The sequence below is a fragment of the Haliotis asinina genome, chromosome 5 (genome assembly GCF_037392515.1).
Source record: "Haliotis asinina isolate JCU_RB_2024 chromosome 5, JCU_Hal_asi_v2, whole genome shotgun sequence".
NCBI lineage: Eukaryota > Metazoa > Mollusca > Gastropoda > Lepetellida > Haliotidae > Haliotis > Haliotis asinina.
The window spans coordinates 65,665,581-65,671,677 of NC_090284.1; the positions used below are offsets into that span (position 1 = coordinate 65,665,581).

The window sequence follows — 6,097 nt, forward strand, 5'->3', positions numbered from 1 at the left end:
GCTAAAACTGTTAGGCAGGCGCTTTCCCTAGCTATCCAAATACCTTTTCATTCCGTACGTTCTTGACCATTCTGCATTAATTTTGCATTAATTTTGCAATAATTACTGTTCCTCCAACAAACGTGCTCTAAAGGCACCTTGTATTTCTGGATAAGTTCCTCGAAGGGTTTGCTGATGATATGAATGGTAACAGTTACCTGGCTATTGGCCTGTTCTTTCTTCTCCTGGCATATTTCCTCAACTCTTCTTTTACACTGTAAATACACGATGTTTTCACAAAGTTACCCTCCACAGTACTGACAAACACATACATACACAGTGCTGAGCATGAGAATGTGATATTATGCTACAGACAGAGCATTTTCATTACCTAATTTTGTATACCACACGTATCTAGTTAATATTTCTGATGGTATTGGAGCAAATGGTTAAAGGATAAAGCCAAGTAGTGTCTTAGCTATTACATGTGTGTTTCATACCATGCGTTAGCTGTGCCAGTAATACCGGATTTTTCAGGAACTGTTATGTAAAGAGAAATATATCTGACCTCCTCCACCTTGCTAGGTTCCAGTGAAGAACAGCGTTTGTTCATTTCTGCCTCCTCTTTATCCTGAAACACATGTTGTTTCACATGCTTTTTAGGCATGTATACAGGTTTTATAACACATCTGTGTTAGAATACTGCCCAATATATAGAGGCTGGTGCAATACATACATATTATATTTCTATTTATTTCTCTTACTACATATAGCGCCAATATCCAGATCACCTGTGCTTTCTTTTCCTCTCGATCATTGGATGTCAAACTGCACCATTAGATATCAATCTCAGCTCCCTGAGGATTATATAAATCTTGCAGCCACTAGGCGCACAGAGTTAATGTGGCATTCCCATCCTTCCGAGGCGAGGTACCCATTCACATATTTGCATGTATTCATGTGGCCACCACCTGGTCATAAATGAACGGATTCGTGGGTTCTTGTAAGTGGACAGGGGTGTGTAATGTGCACTACGGGTTGAGACAACACTTAAAGAGTCTGCACACAAAGTTGACTCCAGGGTTTTCACACCGGGTCACATGTGGGCTGGATCCCGTCACCTCAAGCTCTCTGGATCACTAGCCTAGCGCTTTACCCAGCTCGCCCACCCCGCCTTCAAAATACAAATACTTTATTCCTATAAAAACTGGATGCTTTCAGATATGTTTTTGAGCTAATGGACAATACATATTAAAGCGATGATGTTTTTCATTCATTTATGCGTTATGATAAGATAAGAGAGTGAATCGTCAAAGCATGAACCCGATTTAAAGAACGTTGTCTTTTCCAACCTTCGATAGTAATTAGTATTATGTACGTACAATCCTCTCGAGTGACATCTCCTGCCGATCAGTGAAGAATGCAGTGCAATCAGCACATGTGTCACTTCCGTCCTGTATCGACAAGGCCAAAGCTGAAAATGTGTCACGTCAATGTTTTAGTGATTGAGAAACATTCACAATGAATTCGAGTTGATGACAAATTTAAGAAAATAGTTTCAAATAAAATAATTGGCAAACGGGTCTTTCGATGCATGAATAGCTTGAAAAAAATGTTGGAACGCCAAATTCATGAGCCAAATTCATGAGCCAAAAATTCAAATTCACGTATTTGCTGAGAACGGAAAATGGCATGGTCATTTAAACACTCACTGTGACTTACTACAACCGCAACGACAAATGCGACGAAGGTATTCATTGTACTTGAAACTGTAAAAGTAAACTGTTGAAATGTGTTCAAATGTAAAGCTTTATATATGTCCCCATCCACCAAATTTACAGCTAATGACAACTTCAATTAAAACACACAATGGGAGGGTCATAATTAATATCAAAATGATTCATTTGGCTTACTGTCCAGAACAAATATTCTCTGTTTGCATCCTTCACTTGTTTGGAAACTAATTGTCACGATCTTGCCAACATATGCTGTGTTGATGGGACCTTTCAGACACCTACTGTGGGACATGGTGATACATACTGAAATGAAAGTAAATAATGAAAATATTGAATATCTGTAATTAGTAGACAGTTGATGAAGTCCGGCTGCAAACGTGTAATTACTAAATTTTAATTTATGCCAGTTAACCTTTTTTTATCAAGAAATCCCTTGCGTATGTACGTATGTTCTTCTTGAGCATTGTTCAAGACATGCACAATGCCAGACAAAATATAGTGCAAAACATGCTTGGCTTGCTGAAAACGACACTAGTAAGAAATGGAATCTGCTTCAGATGCGAAAAAAACTCACAAACAACAAACGAAACAGAGAAGAAACCACATTGCAAGTTGTCGGCATTGATAAAGCAGCAATGTGCCGTCGCAACAACATGCTAATATGCACGTTAACCACACAGATATAAAGCGGCTCGAGGAAGCACATGGAAGTAAATGGATCATTCAAGAACTGAGACTACAAATGAGCGGGATGATCTAATGCATCCTAGTTAGTGTTGGAATTACAAATAGTCATCAACGTCATGGCTACGGGCATCATTGATGTGAAAAACGGTCAATATATATACCCAACATCCATAGTTGCACAGACTTAGAGACGTCGTAAGAAGGTTTAGAACTGTCTCTTCAGTGGTGGCGTCGGGATGGTAGGCTGTTTCTCATGACTGCCAACTGGATCTCACAAGAGCATCTCTGACAATCAATGGTCAACGCTATCTCCAAGAACAACTCGTTTTCTTACGAGTCAATAGACAATCATGGATGACAACGCTTGGCCTGACCGTTCACAAGTCGTTATTACCCATTTACAGATCAACGTATGGCCACATTACCATCATGTGTAAGGAACCGCAGTGGATACCCTATCGAACATCCTTTGGACCATCTTAGAGTGTATAAAATGCCGTATTTCTAACACTAGACCAAGAACTGATACTTTAGGATTTACGTATCCCTAAAAGACTGTGATAAATGATTATACCCTTAGTAGCAAGTCATCGCTCATTTACAGATCAACGTATCGACAAATCACCATGACCTACAACGAGCCCACAAAAACCCTATCAAACACCTTTAGGACTATCTAGAAGTGTAAAGAGTGTAATATTTCTGGGGATAGACAAAGAACTGAAACTTTCGGATTACATATGTACTAACGTCTGCTGCTATAAACTATTAAAAAGTTCTGTGGCATGAGTAACAACTGTAATATAATGTACCTATATCAACATTCGCAAAATGTAATTTGATCAAATGGTGCCCAGTATATTATCTGTCGACAAAGTGTTTGTTGACTTTGACTGATGACTACTGACACATAGCTTTAATTCAATTCCTCAAGTCAGCATTGTTTTGAGTAAAAAGACCCAACATGTTATGATCTTAAAGCACTTTTAGTTTGATGTTATGATCCCCTAAAAGTTAAGTAAACAACATCCAACTTCAACATGAATTTCGCGTGCTAATGGATAGGTTCAGCCGTGTTGAATCTAGATACATTACCGAAACCAAATTGTGTATGATCACCGCGTGTAGATCGACTGCGGGGGATACGTTTCTGTGCAGATGAGCTACAAGAACAAGCTGTACATAGTAGTATAGTAGTCACTGATTGTCCTTTAAAGAATTCACCCTGTTTGTTTTGACTGCTTGTCTGGTAACTTATATTCGTCTTAACTTGCACCATCATCATGTGACAACGTCATGTTGTTGTATCAATATTTTATCTGTAATGCGTGTACATGTCTCGGATATCGTTCTTGTTTGCTCCGTAACTATTTGACAAATGCGTGACCATTAATGTAATGTACGTATGGTTGAGACTGAGTGCGTGCGTATGTGCTTTGACGCCCACGCATGCCATAGCAAACTTTCTCAACGGGGGAAATGACACTTGGCATGCCTCAGTAATGTTCGTCAAGTGTTCTTAATGGGGTGGGGGTGGGGTGGGGATATTTCGAAATGATATTCTTTCCTTACTTCGACTAAAATGGAGCTACACCACCGTTAGCTGCACGAATTAGAAGACCTCACGTGGTGCCAGGACATAGATGTGACAATTCAAATTAATTTTTCTTTGGCAGACTAATAACAATGTCTGACAACTGTCGTTGATGAGGGATACTGAAAGCGTTCCGTCGTCAGACCCGGGTTTGAGTGCACTCGTGGGTGCAATGTAGAAGCACATATCTGGTGTTCCCCACCTTGATATTGCTGGAATTTATTAAAAGTGGTGTAAAACCATGATCACTCATACACTCACTCATTCGTTGATGAGGGATACGACGGGGTGTGTAAAATGTTCTCTCGTCATACCCGGCTTTATTCTACACCGGGTTCACTGTGTGAAGCCGATTTCTGTGGTGTCCCCGAGCCGTGATATTACCAGAATTTACCAACACCATACTCACTCACACACTCACTCACTCATTGCTTCGTTGCTGGCTTTCATTTCAAATAACAAATATATATGTGATTGTCTCGATGACTGTGCTGAAACTGAAAACAAACTGTAGAGGCTTTGATAGGAAACCGTTTTGTCTGCTGATGTGTTATTTTCAAGCTGTATGTTCAGAGTGATGCTTCAAATGACAGAGTAAATCTTATTTAACAGCACGTATAAGGTATACATATCATGTACATATCTTGTTTATCAACACGTCCTTCATAGGTTTTATCCACCTACACTTTCACAAGTTCCACTTTTCCTTGAACTTTAATTGGGTATGTAGTGTACGCGTTCAGTGTAAGCACCCTCTCGTTCACCTCGAAATGCCCACAGAGAGTTATATAAAGAAACACTGCATGAAGTGTTGAAGAATTATTGATCCATTTACATACGCTGGGTGTCACACAGGAGACAATAGAAAACGTGGTGTCATGGTGAGATTTCAGGTTACGTCAGATGATATCTTTACCCACGCTTTCCGAATTATCACGGGTATGGTACATTTTGTATATTTACTATAAATTGAGTCCCACGAAGATCAGCCAACTGCCGAATAGTTGCAATCCCCCTATTCGTTTACTGTAGCATCCACAAAGTCATCGAAACGGAGGTAACTCTAGTATCCAGCTTACTTCAAGACTGTATGCTGGGACTTGCAAGCGGCTCATCTTAATACAGAGCACTGCCAGTGTACACACGCGAATAATCTTCACTATTCCTTAGAGTTATATTCTGTTCAAAACTTTCACAAGTGACAAGCACCAGACTTCCAGACACTTTAAGGGTTCAGATGAGGAGGCGCAAACTCATGCAGTTGGCACTGATTCGTGACTGTATGCAATTATGTGTAGCCATGTAGAGCCAGGATAGAACTGACATTACGAGAAACAACCAAGTATGATGGAATTAATAAAGGTGCACTCACATGTAACAACAATATCTGGATTACAATCCCGTATTCCTCCTACACATTAAAAAATCAGTGATGTCATGAGCAGATGTTCACATAGATTTAAGTAGGCTTTGTCTAGCCCTCGACCTCTGTCTCTCACACTACCATTTGTATAAACTACCAGCTTCGCAATGCATGTCATACGCCTGGCGTTTTAAGCTTATGTTCATTTGAAGAACTTGCGCATATAATCTGAAACAAGTATCACGAGTGGTTGTCACCCATGGTTTGTACAAGGTGATACAACAAAATGACATTTAGGCATTAGGTTGGCTATTTTGGGTGGGTTGTTGTTCAACGCCGAACTCAACAATACTCTAGCGCTATGGTGACGGGTTGTAAATAGACAATCCAGGAATTAATAGCATGAACATCGATGTACGCAAGTGGGATACGATGCCACGTGTGAACGAAGTCAGCGAACCTGACTATGCGGCACCTCTTACGAGAACTGGATACTGAAGACCAACGCTAACCCTGATCTTCAGAGTTTAGGAATTGAGGCACTTCACATCTTCATCTTTAATTGCTACCTGTTGGGCAAAGATCTTTCTCAGCAACAAATCTTCACTTTTCTCTGGACATAAAGTAGCTAGAGTGCAAACATCCTCAGGATCCTGAAAGAGAAATAATTGAACACCAATCATTCATATATGACGGTGTGATCTATGTGCCTAACGTTGTAATCTTGACTTAACGTCG

General features: G+C 40.0%; 1 long non-coding RNA gene across 1 annotated transcript; it reads right to left on the bottom strand.

The window, feature by feature from the left end:
- Positions 1 to 215: 215 nt before the first annotated feature.
- Positions 216 to 610, bottom strand: LOC137285094 (uncharacterized). The gene is made up of 2 exons (XR_010956946.1): positions 548 to 610; positions 216 to 254 (listed from the first exon to the last, which is right to left on the bottom strand). It is a non-coding gene; the product is annotated as an uncharacterized lncRNA (long non-coding RNA).
- Between the last annotated feature and the right edge of the window lie 5,487 nt (positions 611 to 6,097).